Source organism: Sus scrofa, chromosome 13, assembly GCF_054392235.1.
Source record: "Sus scrofa isolate SSC_HxYL_T2T_F1_AM1 chromosome 13, Sscrofa_HxYL_maternal_Yorkshire_Landrace_v2.0, whole genome shotgun sequence".
NCBI classification, from domain to species: domain Eukaryota; kingdom Metazoa; phylum Chordata; class Mammalia; order Artiodactyla; family Suidae; genus Sus; species Sus scrofa.
Genome location: NC_139395.1, coordinates 82,024,367 through 82,050,173, shown reverse-complemented (window position 1 = coordinate 82,050,173; position 25,807 = coordinate 82,024,367). Strand labels below are relative to the sequence as shown.

Here is a 25,807-nt window from a genome sequence, read left to right as displayed (position 1 = left end):
TTTTTGATCTATTTTTATTTTGACTTTCAAAAGATAGCAATAATTGTAATAGGCCTTAAAAGGAGTCTTTCTAAATTTTATTTATTTATTTATGTATGTATTGCCTTTTGTCTTTTTAGGGCCGCACCCACAGCATATGGAGGTTCCCAGGCTAGGGGTTGAATCGGAGCTACAGCCACCAGCCTATACCAGAGCCACAGCAATGTCAGATCTGAGCCGTGTCTGTGACCTACACCACAGCTCACAGCAACGCCAGATCCTTAACCCACTGAGCAAGGCCAGGGATCGAACCTGCAACCTCATAGTACCTAGTTGGATTCGTTTCTGCTGTGCCAAGATGGGAACTCCTAACTTTTAAAAGATTGAAAATATAAAGCATGTCCTCCGACTACAGTGGAGTATAATTAGAAATCATCATAGTTGTAAATACCTACAGAATGGAGCAATACCTCAAATTAATAACCTAACTTTACACCCTAAGAAACTAAAAAGAGAAAAGCCAATTGAAACAAAAGCAAACAGAAGCAAACAGAAAGGAAGGACAGAAGGAAAGCATTATTAGAGCTAATAAATAGGAGTTTCCATTGCGGCTCAGGGGAAAACAGATTTGACTAGCATCCATGAGGATGCAGGTTCGATCCCTGGCCTCACTCATTGAGTTAAGGTTCCTGTATTGCCATGAGCTTTGGTGTAGGTCACAGACATGGCTTGGATCTGGCATTGCTGTGACTGTGGTGTAGGCCAGTAGCTACAGCTACAATTGGACCCCCAGCCTGGGAACCTCCATGTGCCATGGGTGTGGCCCTAAAAAAAGACAGAAAACAAAACAAAACAAAAAGACCTAATAATTTACTTCAGGAAGGTTGCAGGACACAAGATCAGTATATAAAAATCAACTCTATTTCAATGGACTAGCAATGGACAGTCCAAAGGTGAAATTAAGAAAACAATTCCATTTACAACCAAAACTTTAAAATACTTAGGAATAAATTTAACAAAAGAGGTGAAAGACTTTTACAATGAAAGTTACAAATCATCTTTGAAAGCGACTAAAGATCTAAATAAATGGAAAGGCATTTGTGTTCATGAATTGCAAGACAATATTGTTAAGATTCAATACTGCCCAAATATTCTATAGCTCACTGCATTCCCTATCAAAATTATAGTTGCCTTTTTCTTTTCATTGAAACTGACAAGCTGATGCTAAAATTCATATGGAAATGCAAGAGACCCAAAATAGTCAAAATAACCTTGAAAAAGAATAACAAGGTTGGAAGAGTCATACTTCCTAATTTCGAAAATCCAAATCTATCAAGTAACCAAGACTCTGATGCTGGCATAAGGATAGACAGACATTTGGATAGAACTGAGGGTCCAGAAATTGATTTCTGTCAGGGTGCCAAGATAATTCAGCAGGAAAAAGAATAGTCATTCCAACAAAAGGTACCAGGAGAACTGGATATCCACATGTAAAATAAATCACAGAGTGGAAAAGCTAAAGCCAGAAAATTCTTAGAGGAAACCTATGTGTTACTTTTAGTGACCTTGAGTTAGACGGTAATTTCTTAGTATGAGACAAAAGCACAAGCAAAGAAAAAAATTAATTACACTTCATCAAAATTAAATACTTTTGTGCTTCAAAGGACATCATCGAGGAAGTGAAGAGACAATCTACGGAAAAGGAGAAAATATTTGTAAATCATATGCCTGATAAGGGGTCTAATGTTCAGAATACGCAGAAATTCTTAGAACTCAACAATAAAAGACAAATGATCCTATTTTAAAATGGACAAATGATCTGGACAGACATTTCTCTAAAGAAAATATACAGATGACCAACAAGGACAGGAAACAATGCTTAGCATTTGGGAAATGCAAATCAAAAACACAATGAGATACCATTCCACGTCTATTATAATTGTAACAAAAAAGAAAAGCACAGCAGTAACAAGTATTGGCAAAGATGTGAGAACCTGGAACTCTTATACATTTCTAGTGGGAATGGAAAAGGTGCAGTTGCTGTTGAAAACAAACTAGCTGTTGCTCCAAAAGCTAAACACAGAATTACCAAATGACCCAAAGATTTCACTCCTAGGTATGCGCCCAAGAGAACTAAAAACATACTTTCACACAAAAACCTGTACACAAATGTTCATTACAGCATTATTCAAAAAAGCCAAAGAGGAGACACAACCCAAATGGGAGATCCCATTGTGGCTCAGCTGTAATGCACCTGACCAGTATCCATGAGGATGGAGGTTTGACCCCTGGCCTCACTCAGTGGGTTAAGGGATTTGACATTGCTGTGAGCTTGGGGTCATATGCCATGGGTGCAGCCCTAAAAAGACAGACAGACAGACAATCAGACAGAAACAAAGAACCCAAATGTTTACCAATTGATGAATCAATAATTAAAATGTGGTATATCCAAACAAAAGAATATTACTCAGTCATAAGAAAAGGCACACTTACATGTGCTTAACATGGATGAACCTTGAAAATATGCCAAGTAAAAGAGGCTAGATAGAAAAGGACACATTATATGATTCCAGAATATGCAAATTCAGCATCTGAAAGTAGATTCATACTTGCCAGGAGCTGTGGGGAGAAGGGAATTGGGAATTATGGCAAATGGGTACAGGTTTTCTTTCAGATAATGAAAATATTCTAGAATTAAATAGTGGGGGTATTTAATATACACAACTTTATGAACATACTGAAAACACTGACTGTATACTTTAAATGCTATATTAGTTTAATAAAAATAATTAAAACACTAATGTGCATATGCAGCACATATACTTTTAACTACAGATAACAGAAATACAACCCCCGCTAATTTAATCAAAAGTTTACTGGCACATGAACCTTGGGAGTCCAGAGGCAGAAGGAGACTTCAGGATTGACTGATCCAGTAGCTGGGCCCAGAGTTTTAAAAGCTCTCTGCTCTGTAGTCCTCAGTGTCAGGTTTCCTTCAGGCTGGTAGTAAGGTATTGCAAGTGACCCTAGGCATCACATTTGGACAAAGCAATGTCCAAGGCAAAAAAAAGAGAGATCGTCTTTCTACAGTTTTCTCTTAAGAGAGAGGAAATTAACCCCTAAGTCCCCAGCAGACATGCCCTCACAGCTCATGGTCAGAATTGGCTCCTGTGCCTTTCCTATAGCCATCGCTGCAAACACATAGGATTATCCTCAGACCACTAAGATCCTGTCTGAACTGGGGGTGCAGCAAGTGGCTGGGTGGGGAAGGAGTGGATCCTGAACATAGTAAGAATTAGGAAGGAAGGGGAAAATGAATGCTTGATAGGAAGCCAAGAGTGTAATTAAGTTATCTCAACCAAATATGATTGATGCAATTTTTATAAATTTGATTAACCTAATATTAATATTCAATCAATGAGTTAGAAAGAAGTGTGTAGACAATGTGGAATCCAGTAATCTCTACAGACTTAAGATGCAATAGTAACAACCAAGGCTGCATCATGACCTCCATCCTCATTGCCAGAGAATCTCCTTTCAACAGCTGGACATCACCTGCAGGAGAGCTTAGCTACAGAATATGGAGAACTCCTTGGAATGACATACATGTGCCTCAACAGCACACATGCGTTAATTTCTAATTACTCCTAAGAAGGGGTGATTTGTAGAATATTTCTTTCCTATGCCTCCATGGAAAAATATTTAACAACAATTTGAAATAAATAAAATAAATATTTTTAAAAAATAGGCCAAAGACTTGAATAACGCTTCGCAGAGTAACGTATACCAATGGCCAGTGAGTGTGGGCAGAAGAGCTTACTGCGTTAAGTCATCAGGGAAATACCACTTCTAAAGGCAAAGCACTGAAAAGCCAAATGTTTGTGAGGCAATCAAGCAGCTCAACATGTCAAACATTGCTGGTGGGAGAAAAGAATGATACACTCATTTTAGAGAAGGTTTTTAGCTTCTTGTAAAGTTAGCAACACCTATTCCATGACCCACCAATTCCACTCCTAGCTATTAATCCACAAAAAACAGAAACATATGTCCACAGACTTACGCAAGAATGTTCATAGCCGCCTGATTTGTAATAGCCAAGGAGTAGAAACAACCCAGATGTCCCTCAACAGGGACAATGTAGGAACAATTGTGGTGTATTCACACAATGGAATACCACTCAGTAACGGACAGGAATCATTACTGCTGTCTGCCCAGCATGGACAAATTTCACAGGCCAGATGTCAAGTGAAAGAAGCCAGACCCCAAGAAGTACATACTGTGTGATTCCATTTATAGGCTGTTCCAGAACAGGTACATTTAATTCCCGGTGATAGAAATCAGAACAGTGATTGCCTACAGGAGTTATTTAGAAAGGAACACGAAGGGAGTCTCCATCGTGGCGCAGCAGAAACAAATCCGACTAGGAACTGGGTTCGATCCCTGGCATAGATCAGTGGGTTAAGGATCCGGCAATGCTGTGAGCTGTGGTGTAGGTCGCAGATGCAGCTTGGATCCTGTGTGGCTGTGGCTGGCAGTTGTAGCTCTGATTTGACCCCTAGCCTGGGAAACTGCATATGCCGCAGGTGTGGCCCTATAAAGGAAGGAAGGAAGGAAGGAAGGAAGGAAGGAAGGAAGGAAGAAAGAAAGAAAGAAAGAAAGAAAGAAAGAAAGAAAGGAAGGAAGGAAGGAAGGAAGGAAGGAAGGAAGGAAGGAAGGAAGGAAGGAAGAAAGAAAAGAGAGAGAGAGAAAGAAAGAAAGAAAGAAAGAAAGAAAGAAAGAAAGAAAGAACCATCTGGAGTGACGGAAATGTTCTATGTGCTGGGAACTGTGTTCATGACACAGATGTGCACATTTATCCCAATTTGCTTATTGGTACACTCAAGACATGTGCATTTCAGCGTAAGTAAATTTTACTTTAATTAAAAGAAGTGAAAAAGGTGAGAGGCCGAAGTGATGAATGGAGGGAAGGTGCCCAGAGCCAAATTAGAAGAAGCAGGAATTCAGGACTAAAGAGTCTGCCTCTGATGATCTGTGCCCTGAGGACAAAGAGGCACTTAAGCTGGGGTGGGTGACTGAGTCTTTGTTGTGTTCCCGGAAGCTGTCTTTCTTGGTGCCCCTTCTGTGCAGCTTTGGTGGCTGAGTCAGCCTGGCTCCTAGTATCTGGGCTTTGCTGTTGGCCCCATCCTTTCTGAAACACCTTGGGGAGTTGGTCCCAGAGGAGATGCTCAGCTGCTGGGTCTGCCTCCAGTCTTGGAGTGACTGAGAGTGGGGAGGGGCCTCCCCCACAGCCCCTGCTTTCCTGAGCAGAGCAGGCCTGAGGCTTCTGAGAAATGTCATTTCAAGTACCAGCTGCCTGCCCAGTCCTGCTCCATGATTTCTCACTGCTCTGCTTGGGTGATGACTCAGTGCGGGGGAGGGAGACAGGAGCCACGCTCTGCTCCGCGGAGGAGGCCAGGGCTGCAGCTGGGGGAGGAAAAGCTGCCCATCCCTGCGGGGACTTCAGGTTTCTGCTCCTTATCTGTCTGCTGTCCATTCTGTCCAGGCAGGATGGAGGAATTTTAGAAAGGGCTTGGGCTTTGGGGACAGACCCAGTTGGGGGCATCCTATTTTAAGTCCCAGTTTCCTGTTCTGTAAAATGGTTTGGGGGTGTCTTAGGGCATCAGGTGATCTCCTGGGGATGAACACTTAGGAAAAAATCTGTAAGGGGGAAGGGAAACAGGATAGGAATGAGTGGGGGGGTAGTCAAGAGGGGAAAATGGCCACGAGTTAGGTCCAGCCTTAGGTTAGGTCCAGCCTTAGGTTAGGTCCACTGGGGCTCTGGGATTGATCACATCACAAAGTTATTTACTCACCCCAGATACATCCCCATGTCACCACTCACTATGGGATGCTCCTGAAAGGATGTGGCCACCTGGAGAGGCTCCTGTCAACAGAGAGCAGTTCTCTGGGGAAGGGGGGCAGGCTGTGAGCTCTTAGTATTTAACATACCACTAAAGGGTGGGCATGCTGGCCTGGTGACAGGAGATCTCCTGCTGTTGTGGCCCCAAGGCAACTATTCTAGGGGTAAAATACCCATCACCCAGGGCTTTTGTGATTTCACACGATAGGCAGTGAGGAAACAGTAACTATTTCTTTGTAAGAGAAAGGGTACCTAGTGCCATAAATGTGTGTGCCCTGCCTACTGCAGATGCAGTATTTTTTTAGGGACCAGGGCAGACTGAGAACCCAAAATCTATGCATCTAAGCAAGAGCAATATACAGAAACACTTAACAGCCTGTAGTTGGAAGAGCACCTGGGTCCTAGAGGCTCTCTTTAACTCCCAGATCATAGGAAAGTTTGGGGTTCCCAAGGAAGGTGGGTGGAGTGGCAATGGGGAGCCCTTTAGAGACTTGGGGCAGTGGCCACCTACCATCTGGTCTTGCCAGCTTGCCACACCATCTGCCTGCCTTCCATGTACCTGGAGGATCTTGCACACCTACCTGGAACAGGTGAGCCTCTGGTCATATGTACCCACTTTTCCCCCTGACATTTCTCTATGTTGTGCTTCTAAGAACTTGAGAAAAGGACCTCTGGATATCATCTCCTGGTACATCCAACCCAAGACTCTGCTCTTGATAGGGCTTTCCAGAAACAGTGAGTTAGAAATGTTCCTGGGATGCCCATGTTGCCTCAAATAACATACATTGTGGGAGGAAAGAACACTGACTTCGGAGTCAGACAGGCCTGGGTATGAATCCAGCTCTGCCATTTGATGGCTGTGTGATCTTGATCAAGTTGCTTTGCCTTTCTGAGCCTCAGATTCCCCCTCTGTAAAAAATGGATAAATTTATGTGCTTACTCAGAAAGTGATTAGGAAGAGTAAGAGCCTTATCACATGATGCACTCAGCGTGCAATAAGCCTTTGATTTGTAGTCACCCTTTGCCCCCTGTCTCCTCTGGAATGATGTTGTATTGTTGCTGTCATCCCTGGGGGAGCAGCTTTCCCAGGTTCACCACTTGCACTAGAAGGTCCGCTCACTCTGCTTGTTTACCCTAATGAACCTCTTTACCCTCAGAAAGGGGCTCTCGTCCTGTCAGTTTCGGGCCCCAGTTCCAGGAACGGCCCCATAAAGGCTTAATTACTTACTCTCAGTTGTTTCTTACATCTCCCAGGAGACTCATCTCTTTTACGACCACCCTCTTTGTCCCTTCATCCGGCTGCCTTTTCCTTGGAAGGATAGTTTGGCCAAGGTGACACCTTTGCCAGTAAGCTATGTCTTTTGTTTGGAATTCTTGCTAAGACGGTACACAGCCTTAGTGGCATCTGCCATCACAGATGAGGACTTGAAAGGGGCTGTTGGTGGGATGCCTGAGCACCTGCTTCCTCCCTACATTAGAGGTGCCTTTGTAGGCAAGGGGGATTTTTAGGTCTTAAAGATCAGGGCACAGACAGCCTAACCTTGAAGTAGCTAACAACTAAAGTGTATCTTTGATAGAGTCTGGCGGTTCAGAGGAAGTGGGAAAGAGATCAAGGAGTGGAGGGGCCCTGTCCTGAGTTCTGGGACTGTCACGTGTGGGGGAGGAGATCTGGGGGTCGAGGCCTGACATGGCCACTTACCAGCTATGTGATGTAGGGCATTTTTTGAAACCACTTTGTGCCTCAGTTTCTACTCCTATAAAATGGGTATGATAATGACAATGAGCATCTTTCCCTGATAGTGGGTTTTTAACCCCTTTACATACATGCCTTGTCACTTCTGTAATAGCACTTTGTTTTCCTAGGGAAAGGCCCAGGAACACCCAGGCCCTGTGTTGGGGAAAGGTTAGCCTTGACCTCCAGCATTCATGTTGGGCATAAATCTCAGCCCTAGCCTATGAGCATCTCCTAACCTCACACCCTCCTTGAATGTTCAGATACGGATGCTGGACCCCTGAAGTCTCAATGAGGCTCAATTCCAGGACTTGTGTTGGAAACCAAGACACAGAAAGTCTCTTTCCACAGGAATCTCAGCAAGATTAAGGTTTCTGCTCAGAGCTGCTCATGCTCATTTTGCCTCCACCAAAGCAGAATGTGACTTAGAAAGAAGCCGACACAAAGCCTGGAGATGAAGAGAGAGAGGTTCTTGATAATGTCCTTTGAATACCTGGATCCAGCTGGGCCTGAAGATTAATCTCAGTGTTTTTAATTGCTGTTTTTGGCCAAAGCCAGTTTAGGTTAGGTTTTCTGTCCCTTGCAATTGCAGGGTCCTTCAATTGTACTGTATGCACAACAATAACACAGCCCTCTCTGGTTGTTTGGAGAATCAAGTGAGACAAGCCATGTGAGGCACTTAGCATGGGTCTGGCATGCAATCGGCACAAATAAATGCTCCTGTCTCCCAGGGCCTCAGTTTTCTCATCTCTCAGATGGGTGCCTTAAATAGTGTCCTATCACTTGTTAGTGGAAGTGCAGATTCTAAAGGGGAAGTCTGGGCTGGTCTGTTTAAGGAATGATGAAGCTCCGTGAGAGGAAGGGCAGTGGCCACATCCCCATCTCCGGAAACTGACAATAACTTACATGGCAAAAGTGCTTTTGCAGATGGGATTTAATTAAGGATTTTGAGATTAATTAAAATTAATTACCTAAATTCTTAAAAGAGCTTGAGAATCAGTTCAGAGAGATGCAACACTGCTGAACTTGAAGATGGAAAAAGGGGTCCTCGTACAAAGAGACATGGGCAGACTCTAGAAACTGGAAAAGGCAAGGGGATGAATTTCCCTGGAAGCCCCCGGAAAGGAACACAGCCCGGCCAACACACTGCATCAGACTCCTAATCTCCAGGACTGTCAGTTAATTAATTTGTGTTTTTCAGCCACCAAACTGATGGTAATTTGTGATAAAGAAGAGACAACAGGCCAAAAATGGAGTCCCTTATTCTAAGCTCCATGTTACCAAACTGAGACCTAATTTAATTACAGTTTCAGCCTCTCCCAGGAATAGAATCTGAAATAGTCAGGAATGACCTGAAGCACTAGTGAACCTACCTAATAGAAGCCTGCTGTCCCCTAAAGGAAGGTGGCTGGGCCTAACCAGTTGTTCTTCAGCTGGATAACGTCCTTGTCCTGCTCCCTTCCTTCCTATAAGTCTCTCATTCTGCCTAGCTCCTTAGAGCTCCTTTCCATCTGCTAGCTGGGAAACCGCCTGATTCATGAATCCCTGAATAAAGCTGGTAGGAACTTTAAAACTTAGTTGAATTTTGTTTTTTAAACAGACTTTTTTTTTTTTTTTTTTTTTTTTTTGCAGCAATGGGACCTGGAGGAAACTTCTGACTGCTTTGGGGACAACTTGCATTATAGGCTTTGGTACCCGCAAACCCTTTTAGTTCTCTTTCTCATCATTTTCTAGGACTGTGGGTAAGTTCTCTTTGCATTGAGCTCCTGATCTAAATGGCTCTCCAGCCCAGAGCAGATCACCCTGAGTTAGCAGACAGTTCCACCTGGAACCCACACCCTAGTCCTTCATCCCGAGCCTCCCCTTTGATTGGAATTACCAGGCCTTGGCTCAGTCCCTGGATTCCATGTCGGGAAAGGCTGGTGGTTCAGTCTACAGTGACCACTTGAGTGGAATTCCCTGTTTGTTGAGGATGTGCTAGTCCAGTCCTTCCCCCAGTTCCCAGTTCCACATTGGAACTGCTGGCGATGCCCAGAAGGCCTTCCTTGGTCTGTCTGCCATAGCATCTCTGGTTAGCGTTGGTGTCTTAACATGCCACAGGCGGGAAAGGCTATTGCTAATGGGAATCTCAGAAGCCAAAAGCCACAAGACTGGCGGACATGGATTGAGCAACTTAAAGGCTGTCAGAGCACTCACCATTGAACTCCAACACTCCTGTGTTAGAATAATTTGGTCACAGAATGGGTTAGATTGACACTAGTCACCCACCACCCTCCAGAAAATTTCCGTGCATCCAGGTACACTGCAAAACAAGATGCAATCCCTGACTCAGAGAACATGCCTTTTAGGTATTAATTTGGTTCCAAGAGACCCAAGGCTTAGCTAGAGAAATGGAATCCTAAAGTTCCCAAGAACTGAGCACACCACTTGGCACATCTGCTTCTTTATGGCTAAGAACTGAAGTTCCAGGAGCTGTGGATATCTACAAAATTGGCAGACTCTAAGACAACCTAGGATTATAATGGCCATCATGAGGAATGTTCCAAGTGAATATCAATTAGGAAATGCATTTGAAACAAGGGCTCCCAAATCGAAAAAACAGAATAGGTTACCTAATTTAGTTGTCATGCAGAAGCCTCCAAAGGCTTCAGAACTCCAAAATAGCTTCATTAAAAGAGAAGTTGCCAAAGATGAATGAAAAGTTAAAGGTATAAGATGCACATAAAACAAAAGACTGTGAGACTGACATAACTCATACTGTTCCCCTGTATCCCTCTTTATTTGCCATCTTAGCTGAGCACCATGGCCAAAGTCAAGGGGGGGGGGGGCAGAAGTGTTCAGCCACTGCCCTCTCCTCAGCTTCCTTTCCCTTCTGCTGATTTCGGTCTCTGCCTGGGGCTGGAACGACCCAGACAGAATATTGTTGCAGGATGTAAAGACTCTTACCCTCCACTAGGACCACTTCACTAGACCACTATGCCCTCCACTGCACCGCTTCCTGTGGGTTGGATCCAATCCCACAGTGAAATGTGTTGGGGGCCCAGCCAAATGTCATGCTTGTACCCCCAAATTCATACAGTGTCAGAACAAAGGCTGGAATGGTTACAATGTACAGTGGGAATGTACAACCTATTTAGATACTGTGTACAAATTTGTAAAAACTCTGATGAACTGTGGAGGCTTTGACGCCTCTGAAGACCAGTGTATACTAAGAGGTTCCTGTAGCTTGGAGTATAACTCAGATTACATGGAAATTGGCCTGAAGACATTGAGAGAGTTTGGGGAAAACCATAGCTTTAACTCTTTCTCTGATGATTCTAAGTTGTATTTAGGATTCTAAGTGAATCCTTCTGTAGTGGGGAAGATTCTGGTAATGGGAATTACTTTGAGGAAAAAGTAGACATCTAGAAGGTTGCTGTGAATGACTGTGTGCTGACAAAAACACATGAAATCTCCATATTCACTTTAAAAACTGAAGTATAGTTGACTTACAATATTATATTAGTTTTGAGTGTACAACATACCGATTGAATATTTTATATATTATTTTCCATTTCAAGTTATTGTAAATTATTGGCTATATTCCCTGTACTGTACAATATATCTTTTTAAACTTATTTTATACATAGGATTTTTAATCTCTTAATGCCCTCCCCCATCTCGTTGATCTCCCCTCCCCTGCCCCCGCTGGTAACCACTAGTTTGTTCTGTCAGTCTGTTTCTCTCCCTCTCTCTCTTTTTTTGTTTTTTTTTTTTTTTTTTTTGGCTGTTTTTGGGCCGCACCCACAGCATATGGAGGTTCCCAGGCTAGGGGTCTAATTGGAGCTACAGCTGCCAACCTACACCACAGCCACAGCAATGCAGGATCCAAGTCTTGTCTGTGACCTACACCACAGCTCACAAAAACACCAGATCCTTAACCCACTGAGTGAGGACAGGAATCGAACCTGCAACCTCATGGTTCCTAGTCAGATTTGTTTCCACTGCGCCACAAGGGGAACTCCTGTTTCCATGTTGTTATATTCATTCCATCATTTGTTTTCTTTTTTAGATTCCACATATATGTGATAACATACAGTATTTGTCTTTGTCTGACATTTCACTGGGCATAATACTCTCTAGGTCCATCAATGTTATTGCAAATGGCAGAATTTCATTCTTTTTATGCCTGAGTAGTGTTCCAGTACACACACACACACACACACACACACACATTCATGCACCACATCTCCTTTATTCATTCTTCTTTATGGACCATATTCATTTTTTTAAAGGAGGTTAAGTTCAAAAGTTTCAACAAATATCTTCTAATACCAAAATCATGCAGTTCTCTGTGGAATTGCCAGTGCTGTTGTGCAGTCTGTTTCAACCTTACATTAAAATGACAGAGAAACAAAAGAAGACCACCTGAGGCTGCCCAGGTGGTCCTCTCCAGGGACCTTTTGCATCTTGGTCAAGGGTTGAACAAAGAATTAAAGAATTTTCTAAACCCAGGGAGGATCCCCAAAAATTTTCTAAAGAGTTTAGAGTCCTTTTTGAGGCCCATGGCCCTAGACTGCCAGGTCTTCATCAGCTTGTGCACATGCTATAGGGCCTGGTAAAGCCCAAAATGGATGCGGAAAGCAGAACGGCATGACCCTGAGGATAACATTTGAACATCTCAGTCTTCGATGTGGTTTCCTTATGTACCAGAAAAAGCTTGCAAAATAGCAACCCATCTCTTAAAAGTCAATCCTAGAGTCTTCCCTGCCTGCACTAATTGGTCTATTATTCAAACATGCAAACAAAAGGAAGATGAATCTGCCACAGACTTTAAAGCCCATCTGGAAGCTCTCTTCCTACAACATTCAGGGTTCCACACAATAAATGATGCCACTCAACCTGTGCTAGCTGCTCTATTTGTAAATAGATTATCTCTTAAGATCAGTGGATTGATAAATGGCAGAAAATAGCATGGGAGGCCACGGGTCTGACCATAGCTGAGCACTTTGAAAGGACTTTGGAATAAGACTGTAAACCAGGGTCCATCAAGCTATTAGCCTTAGAGCTGCAACAGCTCCAAGGCCAGAAACCTAAAACAATACATAGGCCTCTCCCATGACACCCTGTGAGGAGTCTGTCATCCAAATGTTGGCTCATGGGTCAATGGCTCATGCATAATCAACTGGGACACTGCAAAAAAGATTTTCTTTAAAGGTTTTATGAAAATTCTTCCACATCAACCTGATGCCCCAAATCTACCACTGAAGAACTCCCACACGGGCCCCTCACAGGGTTGATGGGTCTCCAAGGGATTTTTCGGTAACCTGCTCCACTATTCCCTCAAATGGCCAAGGGAAACTAAAATTAAATTTAATGGAAAACCTGGAGTTCCTGTCGTGCTGCAGCAGAAACAAATCAGACTAGGAACCATGAGGTTGTGGGTTCAATCCCTGGCCTCACTCAAGTGGGTTAAGGATCTGGCATTGCCATGAGCTGTGGTATAGGTTGCAGATGCGGCTCGGATCTGGTGTTGCTGTGGCCGTGGAAGCTGTAGTTCCCATTAGACCTCTAGCCTGGGAACCTCCGTATGCCTTGGGTACGGCACTAAAAAGCAAAAAAAAAATTGATGGAAAACCATGCCGAATTCTTCTAGACACTAGAGCCTGAAGATGGGATCCTGGGAAAACTGACAGAAGCCAGTGAATGGGTGAGACTTCTTCCCCAAATCAGCCCTCCTGAATCTCTCTGCCTGTGGTGCTTGGTTGAGAAAGGAAAATACAGTTTCACACTGTCCCTTTCCAAATACATACCCACTGGTTATCGATCCTTTCTCTCCAAGGGACAGCTGTAACCTTGTTTGCTTTGTTTTGTGTCTTGAAAGCTTGGTTAGGGGCCTCAAAATATGACTGGACAGAAATGTAGGTTACACCTAATGTACAGCTAGATATGACAGGACAGAAACGTGGACTGAACTCCCTTTGTGGCTAGGGTCTACTGCCAGCCCTCAGGGGAACTGTCTAAGTCCTTTCTTGGCTATCTTTGGGAGTGGCTCTGGATCTTGGGAGGGTATTATCTTTTGCACCCTTCTTGCAGACACCTCTTGGGTCTATGGGGTTGTTCAGTACCACCAGAAATATTTACTGTTTGCCCCAGCTGAAACCTGACAAGGTATTTGAAAGGATTTTTCAACGTAGCTGTGTTGTCAGAAGTTGGCCAAATTGAAAGCTGATATTCAGAACCTGAGAGGAATGGTTTTTTAGGCCTCTTCTCCTAAGCTAAATGTATCTAGAGGGAATGTAAAACCTTCTGAAGCTCTTATTGAAAGATTTACTAAAACATTCCAAAGACAAACAGCCCTATATCCAGAACACAGAATTCATTTAATTTACATCTTAGTTGGAAATCTGCTCCCTGATATGAAGAAGCAAAGTGAAGATAGTGCAGTTGGCAGGGCAGATCAGCCCCTAGATATCACTTAGGCTACAACCCATTCTTCTTCTTCTTCTTTTTTTTTTTTTTTTAAATTGCACATCACTCCTTTATTATACTGATCTGGAAAAAAGATTTAGTACAGTTATGCTCAAATGAGTACCTAGCCCAAATGATGGGCTGAGCAACTGTAACATGATTCAGAACTCAGGCACAGTGAAAGTCACACTTAGACGTAATCAAGAGGCATTCCACTGCCATAAAACAATAAGGCAGGGAGGAGATTCTAAAACACATAGCAGGATGAACTCCTACCTCTTAGGAGTCAAGTTTATCCTGTGATGGTATAAGGAATGGCTTATTTTCTGATGACCACATGTGGGAATATTTCAACCACCACTAAAAACCCCACAAGGGTTTTTTTGTATATATATGTATGTATGTGTGTGTGTGTGTGTTTGTATATATATGTATGTATATGTGTGTGTGCGTGTGTGTGTGTATACTTTTTTGTAAAAGTAAATGCTACACACAAACATTCAGGATCGATCCCAATCTTTTGGAGTAAGGGAGGAAATGTTTGTTTGAATCACCGTGCAGGTTATATTTGTCTTTCACTGGAATGACTAGAACCCCTAGTCACTTGAATAGAACAGTGCCCAGCTGCCTCCTGAAAACATAAATAGGCTCTCTTGCTTCTCCTCATTGGTCACACCTTCATGGTTCCTCCCTATCCCCTACTCAGACAGGTCCTTAGTAATAAACAAACTGGCAAACCCCCTAGCTCCTACCTCTCAACACTCTTGGATAAGTCTTCCCTCGGCCTGGACTGAGGGCCATGCCCCAAGGTGCTGTTCTGACTAGGCTGTATGAAGGGAGTAGGTGCAAGAGATAAAATAGCTAAAATGAAATTGGCAGCCAGTGGTCCCCATCTGCAGCTACAACTTAAGATGCCTACAGATGTCATCAGTGTAACATGTGCAGGGAAGAGATACAAAGGAATGGGACGGGGTGGGTGGGGGGCCGGGAAGGGACTCCTTGGGAAAGTAATCTGCTTCTGCTTCTAGCCCTCATTTCTTGGCCTTGCCCTGGGCAGCCACAGCCTCCATGGCTTTATGCACGGTCTCTACATCGCCCAGGAACTGCATGGGCTTGATGGGCTTCAACTTCGTGTCCAATTCATAAACAGTGTGAATGCCAGTCGGCAGGTTCAGCTCCATGATCGCCTCTTCAGAGAAACCCTCCAGATGCTTGACGATGCCCTGAAGGCTACTGCCATGGGCTGCAATCAGTACCCATTTCCCCTCCTTGATCTGGGGAGCTATTTCCTCATTCCAGAAAGGCAGAGCTCTGGCAATAGTGTCCTTCAGACTCTCACAGGAGGGCAGCTGATCCTCAGTGAGGTCTGCATATCTTCGATCCTTACTGATGTTGCTGTAGAAGGGATGGTTGGGCTCCATTGGAGGTGGTGGGACATCATAGGAGCGCCTCCAGATCTTTACCTGGGCCTTGCCATACTTGGCAGCAGTTTCTGCCTTATTGAGGCCAGTCAGACCCCCATAGTGTCGCTCATTAAGGTGCCAGGTCCTCACCACTAGCAGCCACATTTGGTTAATGGCATCCAGCACTGTCCAGAGGGTCTGATTTGCTCTCTTCTCACTGAGGTGAAGCAGATGTCAAACTCATAGCCAGCATCTCACAGCACCTGCCTGCTGCGCTTCACCTCCTTGTGCCCCGCTGGGCTCAGGTCCGTGTGGCACCAGCTGCTGAAGCGGTTCTCTGGTTCCACGTGCTCTCACCGTGCTGGTTCAGCACCAGCTTGTAGGCAGCTGCGATGGCAACTCGGGGTGCAGCGTAGGCTGGGACTCACCAAGATTCCGGAGTCTCCGCCAAGCTCCTACACGCTGGCGCCCTACCGCCTACAACCCATTCTTTAAAGAAGGAAAACAACTATTGCTTTCATATTTTTGCAAAACCAAAAATACAGCTCTAGAAACAATTCAAAGTCCACCTATCTTTACCATCTCCAATTCCTAAGACTGAAAAAGAAAGGAGAAAGAAGCTTTTTAGAAATACAAACTGTCATAGAAACTCCCTTGCCCCAAATCTAGTCCACAGCTTCCATAAGATTACTTGCCAAGGACGAATACAAGTCTTAAGAGTCTCCTCCAAAAATATTAGTAGAAAAACATTTGGCCATCTGAGCAAGTAAACTTAATTTGTTCCAACCACAAAAAGAAAGAAAGAAAAAAAAGACACCTGTGAGAAAGCATATGCTTCTAGAGGCTATTCACATATTCATAAATTTGCCAATCTAGAGAACATTAGTGCGAGAGACAGTGTTTACTTCTTAGTTTTCACTGGAGTTTAAAGATTACAAGCGTTAAGAATTCTAACCAGCATATATAATTAAAACCAATTAGAATTAATAAGGATGAAAGGAAGTCGGCGCTTATGAAAATTAGGTAAAGAAAGTAAAATAATTGATCCAGGCTGAGGAAGAAGAAAAACATAGAACAAAATATGAAGGGATATTTTTAAAAACTTGTGTAAGATTTGTGGGAGAGGAATCTTAGGAAAGGAATCTTATGTGTTGTCTAAGACTGGAATGAATTTCTTTAAATTAAAGAGGGATTTTAAATCTAAAGCACACTTGTAAAAAATCTGAATTTCTCAGCTTTTTTTGTTTGACTATCAGTCTGCACTTGATAAGAAAGATACTGTGAAACATTTTTCTTTACCTTTTGAGTAATCTATCTAAAAAGCAAAGATTTTACGTCTTACCGAAAGAATTTCCTGTGCTTCATGTTGTCTTAATCAGGTATTCAAATATTTAAGAAAACTGAGTTGTCTCAATGGTAAAAGAGCTAAGTTTTGCTTATAGCATGTAATCTTTTGTATTTGCCTTTGAAATCTTGTATTATCACTTTGCTTAAATAGATAACTAAGTATTGTTTCATGAGGGCATTTGTCCCTATTTAGTCCCTATTTAGTCAAACGTCAAAAATGTTTTATAGTTTTTACCAACTTCCTCAAATCAAATTCTAAAAGAAGTCTTTTTTCATTTTTAAAACTTGTATTGAAGAATAGTTGATTTACAATGTTGTGATAATTGCTGCTGTACAGCCAAAGTGATTCAATTATATATATATATACACACTTTTTTTTGGGATTCTTTTCCCTCATAGATTATCACAGAATATTGGGTAGAGTTTCCTGTGCTATAAAGCAGGTCCCCATTGGCCAGTCATTTCATATACTACAGTGTGCAAATGCCAGTCCCAAACCCCCAGTCCATCACTCCCCACACCTGCCCCTTTGGTAACCATAAGTTTGTTTTCAAAGTCTGTGAGTCTTTAAAAGAAGTCTTTTTGGGAGTTCCCGTTGTGGCTCAGTGGTTAATGAATCCGACTAGGAACCATGAGGTTGCAGGTTTGATCCCTGGCCTTGCTCAGTGGGTTAAGGATCCGGTGTTGCCGTGAGCTGTGGTGTGGGTTGCAGACTAAGCTCGGATCCCGAGTTGCTGTGGCTCTGGCGTAGGCCGGTGGCTACAGTTCCGATTCGACCCCAGCCTGGGAACCTCCATATGCCAAGGGGGTGGCCCTAAACATGGCAAAAAGAAAAAAAGAAAAAAAAAGAAAAAAAAAAAAGTCTTTTGACTGAAAAGTAACTTGGAGATATTCTAGAGGAATATCTCAGAGGAAATATTCTCTCTCCTCATAAAAAGGGAGAAGTCAAGCTAATTAGGCTTATTTGATATGTTAAATTATATGGGAAGCTTTGTTAATATTAAGCCTTACTTACATTGAATTCATAAAGGTATAAGTTGTAAATTCTATGAAATTCCTAAAATTCTGATATGTTCTGGTAAAATGCTATCAGTCATAATTCCAGTCATTATAGAGTTCCCTTGTGAGACAGCAGGTTAAGGATCTGGTGTCACTGCAGCGACTCGGGTTTGATTCCTTGCCTGAGAACTTCCATCTGCTGTGGGTGTGGCCAAAAAATAATTCTAGTCATTATCTTAAATATTGTATGTCACAGAAATAACCAAACTTCTTTGTCAATTGTATTATAATGAGGTCTAATCAGACCTTTAACTATGGCCATTATTAAAGTCTTTTGTCCTTTACAGGTAGTTACTGTTCTACTCTGATGCTATTGCAAAAGCAATATGCATGAAAAGGACCCTAACAATTATTTTTGACCACGGACACCAGGGCCAAATTAAAATGTTGAAACTTGGGTGCGTACTTTGCAATGAAGAAGTCCCCATCTGACATCTGTGTAAATACCAGAGACCTCAGAATCAAAGTGACTAGGAAGAGACGCAACCACCATTGAGGAAGACTGCCTCCTCACCAGACATCAGATCAAGAGGATCGAGCACGTTTCCTTCCACTCCTTCTTCCCTTGCTGACTAGCCTGTTGCTAATTCTCATACCTGGAAGCTCTTTATGATCCTTTCGTCCACCTTTTGCTTGGCTCTGGGCTGGAAAGATAACGGTTTGTATATCTTCAGCCATCGCTATGAAGGGTAAACTGACTTTTGGATTTGCTGTAATGCTGGTGATCGTGTAGTTCTGCCTGTCACACACTTCTCTTTGATGTCTAACATCTCAGCGTCTCCACCAAACTCAGCCTCTTCTCTGTTGTGTCAGACTCTCTGACCCTGGGAGTCCATTACCTTGTCCTGGGTAGCAACCCCAAACCCAGGGAACCCTGCACCCAGGCTGTGTATAAGGAAAGGGACACAAGGCAAGGGGAAGCAGAATAAAACCTTCTGAGTGGTGTACAGACCCTTACATCATACTGGGCTCCCTGGCTGTCACCTTTCTAGTTCTGAGCCATAGATTCAAACCGGAATTATGAGGAGGCATTTGTGATTCAAATTTAGCTTCCTTTGGTAGATCTCCACCCCTTGAGAGGAGTAAATGCAAATGAGGCTGTGATCGGAAACCTCTCCTTAACGCTTGAAGATTTTGTAGAATCCTCTGGTAAAGCAATAGCGCCCCACAAAAATCCTTAAATTCTCTGGCCACAGTCTTTTTTTTTTTTTTTTTTTTTTTTTTTGTCTTTTGTCCTTTTGCTATTTCTTTGGGCAGCTCCTGCGGCATATGGAGGTTCCCAGGCTAGGGGTCTAATCGGAGCTGCAGCCACCGGCCTACGCCAGAGCCACAGCAACGTGGGATCCGAGCCGCGTCTGCAACCTACACCACAGCTCACAGCAACGCCAGATCGTTAACCCACTGAGCAAGGCCAGGGACCGAACCCGCGACCTCATGGTTCCTAGTCGGATTCGTTAACCACTGCGCCACGATGGGAACTCCACACAGTTGTTTTTGATAAAAGGCTAGCCCCTGATTCTCCTTTAGCTGAGCAAGGAGGTGCTTGTGTTATGACCAACACCACTTGCTGAAACTGGATTAATACTTCTGGAGAAACTGAAACTCAGCTATGTAAGATCGCTGAACAAGGCACTTGGCTTAAGAAATTGACTCTATTCTTTGAAGTCTTTAGGAACATGGCTCTGAAGTACACTCCAGACACTGGGAATTATCCTGCTTATAATAATCACAGTAGTTCCCCTGGTGCATTGTAGTCTCTTAAAAGATTGAAATTCATGTTTGCAGCTACCAGCCACCAAGCAAATGACCTCCCTAAGACTAGCATGTCAGAAAAGGAAGGATGAGAAGGGCCGACTTTAAAGAATATAAACGTGACATTTTGACCTGGGAATACCATAGAGATTCCCCAGAAAGATGTCATCACTTGTAAATTCCACACAGAGGGTCAGTGAAAACTGTGAGAACTCCAGAGAGGTAGCTGAGAGGAGTGCTAATGCTTTAAATTTTTATTGCATTTCTCAGTTAGGCTGTGAGTTTAATCAAAAGAAGGGAATTGTTAAAAAAAAAAAAGACAATAGAGCCCAAATGGGAGTCACTTACACTAGGCCCCACATAACCAAACTGAGACTAATACCTACCTTTATCACAGTTTAAACCTCTCTTGGGAATGGAAACTTAAACCAGTCAATCAAGAATTACCTGGTCTGGAGTTCCCGTCGTGGTGCAGTGGTTAACGAATCCGACTAGGAACCATGAGGTTGCGAGTTTGATCCCTGCCCTTGCTCAGTGGGTTAACAATCCGGCGTTGCCGTGAGCTGTGGTGTAGGTTGCAGAGGCAGCTTGGATCCCGCATTGCTGTGGCTCTGCTGTAGGCTGGCAGCTACAGCTCCGATTCGACCCCTAGCCTGGGAACCTCCATATGCCACGGGAGTGGCCCGAGAAATGGCGAAAAGACAAAAAAAAAAAAAAAAAAAAGAAAAAAGAATTACCTGGTCAGCACCAGTGAGGTCATCTGCTTGAAAGAAACCTGTCATCCTCTATAGGAAGGTGACCTTGTCATCATCAATCCACTTTTTGCTGGTATAACTTCCATGTCCCCCTGCCCCTTTCTGCCTGTAAGTCTTTCATTGTGTACAGCTCCTTAGAGCTCCCTTTTATCTGCTATATGAGATGCTACCCAAATCATGAATTGTCAAATAAAGCAAGTATGATCTTCAAAAGTTACTCAGCTAAGTTGGTGCAGCCACTATGGAAAACAGCATGGAGGCTCCTCAGAAAACTAAAAATAGAATTACCATATGATGCAGCAACCCTACTCCTAAGTATATATCCAGACAAAACTATAATTCAAAAAGCTACATGACCCCAATGTTCATTGCAGCACTATGCACAATAGTCAAGACATGGAAACAATCTAAATTTCCCATGACAGATGAATGGATTAAGATGTGATACATACACAATGGAATACCACTCAGCCATAAAAAAGAACGAAATAATGCCTTTTCAGCAACATGCATGCAACTAGAGATTCTCATGCTAAGTCAGAAAGAGGAAGACAAATATCATATGATATCACTTACATGTGGAATCTAAAATCTGGCACAAATGAAACTCTCTACACAACAGGAACAGACTTGTAGACATAGAGAACAGACATGTGGTTGCGGTGGGGGTGGGGGAGGATGTAAGCTATTATATATAGGCTGGGTAAACAACAAGGCCCTACTATATAGCACAGGGAACTATATTCAATATACTATGATAAACCATAATGGAAGAGAATACTTAAAAAAAGAATGTGTGTATGTATAAAATCAATCACTTTGGCTGTGCAATAAACATTAACATGACATTGTAAATCGACTATACTTCAATTTAAAAAATAAAATTTACTTAGTTGAATTTTGCTTTTTAACTTTGTTACAGAAGCAGTAGAAAGTTCTAAGTATTCATAAATATTCTTTTCATTCATTCATTCATTCATTCATCATTCAGCAATGACGTACCAGGCCCTCTTAGTAAAACACAGTTTCTGCTCATCATCTATTTGGGGACACAGATAATTAATACTTAGTTTAAAGGATCATACACCATGATCAAGTGGGATTTATCCCTGGGATGCAAAGATTCTTCAGTATCCACAATTCAATCAGTTTGATACACTTCAGCCAAAAAATGAAGAATAAAAGCCATATGATCATCTCAATATATGCAGAAAAAGCTTTTGAAAAAAATCAACACCCATTTCTGATTAAAAAAAAAAAAACTCTTCAGAAAGTGGGCATAGAGGGAACCTACCTCAACATAATAAATGCCATATATGACAAATCCACAGCTAACATCATCCTCAATGATGAAAAACTGAACACATTTCCACTAATATTAGGAGTGTCTGCTAACAAGGATGGCCATTTTTTACTACTGTTATTCAACATAGTTTTGGAAGTCCTAGCCATAGCAATCAGAGAATAAAAATAAACAAAAGGAATCCAAATTGGAAAAGAAGTAAAACTATCATTGTTTGCAGATGACATGATACTATACCTAGAAAATCCTAATAACACCACCAGAAAACTGTTCATCAGTGAGGTTAGAAAAATTGCAGGATACAAAATTAATACACAGAAATCGACGACATTTCTATATGCTAACAATGAAAGATAGAAAGAGAAACTAGGGGGAAAAAACCCCATTTGCCATTGCATCAAAAAGAATACAATACCTAGGAATAAACCTACCTAAAGAGACAAAAGACCTGAAAACTATAAGAAAGAAATCAAAGATGACACAAACAGGTGTAAAGATTATACCATGCTCATGGATTGGAAGAATCAATATTGTCAAAGTGACTATAATGCCCAAGGCCACCTACAGATTCAGTGCAATCTCTATCAAATTACCAATGGCATTTTTCACAGAACTAGAACCAAAAATTTTAAAATTTGTATGGAAACACAAAAGATCCTGAATACCCAAAGCAATACTGAAAAAGAGAGGAGGAATTAGGCTTCCTGACTTTAGACTATGCTACAAAGCTATAGTCATCAAAACAGTATGGTACTGGCACAAAAACAGAAATACAGGTCCCTGGAACAGGACAGAAAGCCAAGAAACAAACCCACACACCTACAGTCAACTCATCTGCAACAAAGGAGATAAGAATATACAACAGAAAAAAGACAGTCTCTTCAAAAAATGGTGCTGGGATAACTGGAGAGCTACATGCAAAAGAATGAAATTAGAACATGTTCTAATACCATAGACAAAATAAACTCAAAATGAACTAAAGACCTAAATATATGACTAGGGGAGTTCCTGTAGTGGCTCAGTGGTTAATGAATCCTACGAGGAACCATGAGGATGTGGGTTCATTCCCTGGCCTTGCTCAGTGGGTTAAGGATCCGGCGTTGCTGTGAGCTGTGGTGTAGATCGCAGATGCGGCTTGGATCTGGCGTTACTATGACTCTGGTGTAGGCCGGCAGCTACAGCTCTGATTAGACCCCTAGCTTGGGAACCTCCATATGCCGCAGGTGTGGCTCTAGAAAAGACAAAAAACAAACAAACAAACAGCAAAACAAAAAACTAGATACGATAAAATTCCTAAAGGTAAACATAAGCAGAACGCTCTTTGACATAAACTACAGCAATATCTGATTTGATCCACCTCCTAGAATAATGACAGTAAAACCAAAAATAAACGAATGATGCCTAATTAAAAAAAAAATGAAAAGAAAGCCTACAGAATGGGAGAAAATATTTTCAAACAATGAAACCAACAAGTGCGTAATCTTCAAAATATACAAACAACTCATACAATTCAATAACAAAAAAACAGACAACTCAATTGAAAAATGAGCCAAACACCTCAATAGACATTTCTCCAAAGACATACAGATGGCCAGTAGGCACATGAAAAAATGCTCAGCATCACCAATTATTAGAGAAATGCAAATCAAAACTAGAATGAGGTACCACCTCACACCAGTCAGAATGGCCATCATTGATAAGTCTACAAATAACAAATGCTGGAGAGGCTGTGGAAGGAAGGGAACCCTCCTACACTGTTGGTAGGATTGTAAATTGGTACAACCACTATGGAAAACAGTATGGCAGTTCCTCAGAAAATGAAATATAGACTACCATATCATCCAGAAATCCTACTCCTGGGTATATATCCAGAAAAAACTTTCACTGAAAAAGATACAGGCACCCCTATGTTAACTGCAGCACTGTTCACAATAGCCAAGACATGGAAACAGCCTAAATGTCCAATGACAGATGATTAGATTAAGGAAGATGTGGTACACATATACAATGGAATATTACTCAGCCATAAAAAGAGAACCAAATAATGCCATTTGCAGCAACATGAATGAAAATAGAGATTCTCATACTAAGTGAAGTAATTCAGAAAGAGAAAGACAAATATCATATTATAGTCTTTATATGTGGAATCTAAAATATGGCACAAATGAACCTCTCTACAAAATAGGAACAGACTCACAGACATAGAGAACAGACCTGTAGTTGCCAAGGGGGAGGAAGGAGAGAGTGGGATGGACTGAGAGGCTGAGTTTAGAGATGCAAACCATTACATTTAGAGTGGATAAGCAATGAGATCCTACTGTATAACAAAGGGGACTATGTCCAATCTCTTGGGATAGAACATGATGGAAGATAATCTGAGAAAAAGAATATGTATGTGACTGGGTCACTTGCTGGCACAGCAAAAATTGGCACAAAATTTTAAATCAACTACAATTTAAAAAAAAAACAAACGCCTGGGAAGTGGGATCAAGATGGTGGAGGAGTAAGATGTGGTACTCACCTCACAAACACATCAAAAAACCCATTTACATGTAGAAGAATTGGCACAGAACAGCTACTGAACACTGACAGAAGATCTTAAACCTCCAAAAAGGGCAAGAAACCCTCCACAAAACTGGGTAGAATGAAGGGGTAAAAAAGAGAGAGAAAGAGGAGAAAAAAAAAAAGGGAATCGGGATGGGACCAGCACACCTGAGAGAGAGCTGTGAAAGAGGAAAGGAACTCACACCCTGGGAGGCCATGGTCCTGGAGGGGGAACCTCAAAGCCTCAGAGAAAAGCTCAGCAGCTAGACTGAGGAGGGCAAAACAGAAAGAGAGCCACAGAGACCATCACTATCAACATCCCTGGACAACACAGCCTGAGACACTCAGGAGGGGGCTGGGTGCTGAGACTCAGGCTTCAGAGGTCAGTTCTAAGGAGAGGACTAGGGTTGGCTGTGTGGAGAAAGGCTGAGGGGATAGGAAGTAGTGTGCCATGGGCTGGTGAGCACAGGAGGAGGGTTGGGCCTACAGGAGAAGCAAGGCACCACTGATGGGGAGGGTGAGAGGAGGAGGGGCAGGACTGCCATAGGAATATCTTTCTCTGTGCACACATGGGCTCTCAGGTGGTAGGGCACCTCTTACATGGGTTATGAGTGGTAGGGGCAATCTCAGACTCCAGAGCTGGGCATGACCCACCACCAATAGGCGTCCGTGAATAGACACTACCTGCAGCCCCAATTGCCTCTAGGGTCACTGCAGAGGAGGGTAGTGCAACCTAGCACCACTGGTTGCCCTCACTCACCTGGGAATGCACACACCCTGCTGTTGCCACTGTCAAAGGCTCTAGGCACCACCTACACCTCCCTGAGGGTCACTGCTACTTCCCAGGGCCCTGCAACCAGGAGCAACCTGCACCACCTCCCCACAGGTCCTCACCATTGTCAAGGGCCTAGCAACCAGGCACTGGCTACTGGCCCTGCCCATTGCCTCATTTTCTTGGAAACAACTGCAGGCCTTACACCAGCACACCCCCTATCAAGGGGCTAACAGCCTGCACACACTGAGAAAAGAGACAGCAAGTATCCAAACCAAAAGCAGCCTCCATGTCAAAAAACAAAACAAAGCAAAAAAACAAAAAACAAAAAACCAATAAGCCCTCACAAATTACCCAGGGGCACCCTCACATATAAATAGCCCTCTGAGACCACAGTAGTTGTTTTTCCTAAACTTATAGAATAAGAAAAATATAAGCAAAATGAAGAGCTCAGTGACCATTCTCAGTTAAAAGAACAGTAAAATTCCCCTAAAGGAGCAAACAAAGAAACAAACCTATGCAGTCTAACAGATATTGAGTTCAAAAAGGAGATAGTGAAAATACTGAATGAATTAATGCAGATTACTTTAGAAAGGAACTAGAAAATATAAAGAGGAGCCAAGAAAAATTACAAAATTCATTTGCAGAGTTGCAAGCTGAATTAAAGGCATTGAAGAACAGAATGAATAATGCAGAGGAACAAGTAAGTGACTTGGAAAATAGAATAATGGAAATCACCCAATCAGGACAGCAGGCAGAAAACCAAATGAAAAAAACATGAAAGCAAAATAAGAAATCTATGGAATAATTAA

The 25,807-nt window shown here is 42.5% G+C and overlaps 1 protein-coding gene and 1 pseudogene across 2 annotated transcripts in view; both read right to left on the bottom strand.

Annotated features, from left to right (window-relative positions):
- HRH1 (histamine receptor H1) overlaps positions 1-25,807 on the bottom strand; it is a 201,836-nt gene that overhangs the window by 132,603 nt on the left and 43,426 nt on the right. The gene's annotated exons all lie outside the window — the stretch shown is intronic.
- On the bottom strand, positions 15,052-18,547 carry LOC146397426 (phosphoglycerate mutase 1-like; annotated as a pseudogene).